This window comes from Halichoerus grypus, chromosome 6 (genome assembly GCF_964656455.1).
Source record: "Halichoerus grypus chromosome 6, mHalGry1.hap1.1, whole genome shotgun sequence".
Taxonomy (NCBI): domain Eukaryota; kingdom Metazoa; phylum Chordata; class Mammalia; order Carnivora; family Phocidae; genus Halichoerus; species Halichoerus grypus.
This window is the reverse complement of record NC_135717.1, coordinates 121,699,205-121,703,082: the sequence shown is the minus strand read 5'-3', so window position 1 is coordinate 121,703,082 and position 3,878 is coordinate 121,699,205.

The window sequence follows — 3,878 nt, the reverse complement described above, 5'->3', positions numbered from 1 at the left end:
GGAACGGGGAGAGGGAGGAAGGAAGGGGACAACGCGGCCTTTCGGGAGATGTAGTCTCACACCTCTAGCGAGAAAGGGCGCAGGAGTGAATGTGTGAGAAGCTGCAGAGATGTCCAGGAGGAACGAAATCGCCTGGCAAACTACTTGGCGAGTCTGTGGTCACGGAATTGATACATAAGCACAGAGGCGTGTCGTGGGCGTGTCATCGGCAGACATCTGTTGATCTTCTGAACGTCTCTTTTAGAGCCTTTATTATATTCTTCCTCGTTCAGAGTTAGAAGTTCTATTAATCTTTGTAGCCTCTATAGTGCCTAGTACTATACATCTTTGAGAAAGGAAATTAATCTTCCAAGCTCTGGGCTAAGACTTTGCATAGTTTTCTCTTTTAATATTTATAGAAAGAAGTGGGGGTGGGGGAGAGGGAAGAATCAGGCTTAATTTTAGGGGAGAAAACCGTCTTTGTCTGGAAGTGTGCACTTGATGAACGGTGAGATCTGAGGGTGGGAACCCAGGCAAAGAAATATCACTGTACTGCTTTCCATCGTGATACAAGTAGGGGAAAAAAAATGCTCTTGATAAAAGTGGGAAGAACAAAAGGAAAATAAAAAGAGAGATTGGATCTAGATGGGTACCAAAGTCATTGAAATTCTCCCACGGTGGAGTAGAGGAAGGCCATTTTAAGAATGGTGGTGCTTGGGGCGCCTGGGTGGCTCAGTCGGTAAAGTGTCTGCCTTCCGCTTAGGTCATGATCCCAGGGTCCTGGGATAGAGCCCCTCCAGGAGTCCGGTCTCAGCTTCCCTCCACCCCCTCACCCCTCACCCCCCCCCCCCCCGTGTGTGCTCTCTTTCTGTCTCTCAAATAAAGAAAAAAAAATTTTTTTAAGATTTTATTTTTATTTTATTCATGAGAGACAAAGAGGCAGAGGCAGAGGGAGAAGTGGCTCCCCGCTAAGCCTCCATTCTTGGACTCCATTCCAGGACCCTGGGATCATGACCTGAGCCCAAGGCAGATGCTTAACAACTGAGCCACCTGGGCATCCCTAAACAAATAAAATCTTTTAAAAAAACCCAAAAAAAACAAAAACAAAAAAAACTGTGGCGCCTGCTGTTGCATTGAGAGATGTTTATTTTATTACAGTGTGAGCCCTTCCTCTGCTTTTGTTCTAAATCTGTGGTCTCATTTCCACACTCAGGAAAGTTTTGTCTGAGTAAGTGTGGAAGGGGGAAGGAGGATAAAGTAATTCAAGACTGTGTCGCCTTTGGGGTCTAATTGGTTTGGAAGAGAAACAGCTTCCCTAGAAACGGGGCCCTGGAAACAGAAATCCTCCATCTCCCCACTCCTCCTTGAGATTGGCATTTTTGGGGGGATTTCCGTTGGATATGGATTGATTTAATTTTTAAAGATTTTATTTATTTGAGAGAGAGAGAGTGAGAGCATGAGTGGGGGGGGGGAGACGAGGGAGAGGGAGAAGCAGACTCCCCACCACAGGGAGCTTCACGCGGGGCTTGATCCCATGACTCTGGAATCATGACCTGAGCCGAAGGCAGACTCTTAACTGACTGAGTCACCCAGGAATGCCGATTTAATTTTTTTTTTAAGATTTTATTTTTTAGGGATGCCTGGATGGCTCAGTCGGTTAAGCTCTGCCTTCGGGTCCTGGGATCGAGTCCCGCATCAGGCTCCTTGCTCAGCGGGGAGCCTGCTTCTCTCTCTGCCTGTCGTTGCCCCTGCTTGCGCTCTCTCTCTCTCTGACAAATAAATAAATAAAATCTTGGGGCGCCTGGGTGGCTCAGTCAGTTAAGCGGCTGCCTTTGGCTCAGGTCATGATCCCAGAGTCCTGGGATCGAGCCCCGCATCGGGCTCCCTGCTCAGCGGGGAGCCTGCTTCTCCCTCTCCCACTCTCCCTACTTGTGTTCCCTCTCTCGCTGTCTCTCTCTGTCAAATAAATAAATAAATGAAATCTTTAAAAAAAATAAAATCTTAAAAAAAAAGATTTTATTTTTTAAAGTAATCTCTACACTCGACGTGGGGCTCGAATTCACAGCCTTGAGATTCTCTACCGACTGAGCCAGTCAGGTGCCCCTGGATTGCTTTAAATTTTGAGCCTATTTTATTTGAATGTCAAAGAGCAAGAGCCCTCCCTTGAACTCTGCCTTACATTCAACATTTTTAAGGAAGGCATTTTTGGGGAATGCCTGGGTGGCTCAGTTGGTTAAGCATCTTTCTTCCGCTCGGGTCCTGATCCCAGCCTCCTGGGATCCAGTCCCACATCAGGCTCCTTGCTCGGCAGGGAGCCTGCTCCGCCCTCTGCCTGCTGCTCCCCCCCTGCTTGTGCTTGCGTTCTCTCTCTGACTAAAATAAATAAATAAATAAAATCTTTTAAAAATTTTTTTAAAAGAAGGCATTTTAATCCTTATTTTATATTTGTATTATATATACATGAAGCCCCAGATTGGGGAATGATCTTACCTCTTTTTCTCTCCTAACATTTCTCCTTTTTCCCTCAGCACCCCTATCCCCACCACCAGGATACAGTATTGCTTTCCAGTTCAAAGATGGTAATCTGGAGCCACTCTGAGATGGGCATGTGACCTTGAGGGACAGATTTACTCTTTCCAACTCTGCTTTCTTGTCCAGACCCACTCCCTCTGACTAAGGGCTTACACGTGTAAGATAGCTGCTTAGAGTGAGGAGAAAGGATCTGGCTGGATAAAAGACAGAAATTAACCAGAATACATGACTGAACTGTGACCTCATTAACACTATGCCTTAACCGAGTTAACTGCTGCAGAATCCCCAAGGTACAATAGGCCTGCCAAGCCAATTTGCTTGTTGTCCCCTTACTAATTAGATTAGCTAATTACTGCCATTTAAACTTTTCCTAGTTCATTCCTCGTACTTGAACAACCAATTTCCTGCCATTTCCCCGTCATTCTACATCAGTAACTTCCTTCAGGTACTAACTCAAAACACATCTACTCGAGGAAGACCCTCTCTTGACTGAACCCATCCCTGAACATTATCCCAAACACATAATGCCATGTAAAATAGTATGTATCCTATATTCTCTAGTTGTTTCATATGTATATATGTATATTCTTCTAAGTTCCATAAAAATAGACATAACTATTACTTCTAAGTTTCTACTTCCAAACCAGTTAGTATAGTGCTGTACTATGCATTCTATAATGGTTGAGTCCTCAATCAGGATTTGTTAAAAGAATGAAAACTGAGGCTTAAAAATAGGCAGGTATCTGCGTAGAGTTACCCAAATGTGAATTCAGTAGTTGACTCACAGGACTGTCTTCATAGAAGGGCTTTGCGACCACGTCCAGCCTGAATACTCCCCCACCCCCCCCAACCCTGTGCATCTCCCTGAACCTTGGAAGTATCTGTGTTACCTACATCATATCCCTTTTTTTCCCTATTGGGAAATCCTCTTTCTGTGCTCTGAATAATATTAAAAATAACTCTTTAGCCCTTCCTCCTTCTTCCAGCTGCCCAGAGAACCCAGCTGGCAACCTTTGCTTGTTCACCTCTACTCCCACGCCAGAACCAGGCACGTGACCCCAGCTCAACCCCTGACTCCAATTCCTCAGGTTACCAAGAGCTATTTCAGGCAATGAAGGCCATGTAGTCCCCTCCTCCCCATCCTCTGGGCCATATCCTAGCTCAGCCCTTCCTGGAAGGTCCAATAGTCAAGTCAACATGTCCCAACACCCATACCCATCTGATCCCCAGCTACCTTCAGTTTCTACTTCTTCAGCCTCATCTTCCTCCTCCTCCTCCTCAAATGTTAAGTGCCTGTTCCTGCTCTGTGAGAGCTACAAAGAATAATGTATACCTTTACCGTAGGAGGGCTCAAAATCCTTTTGTCA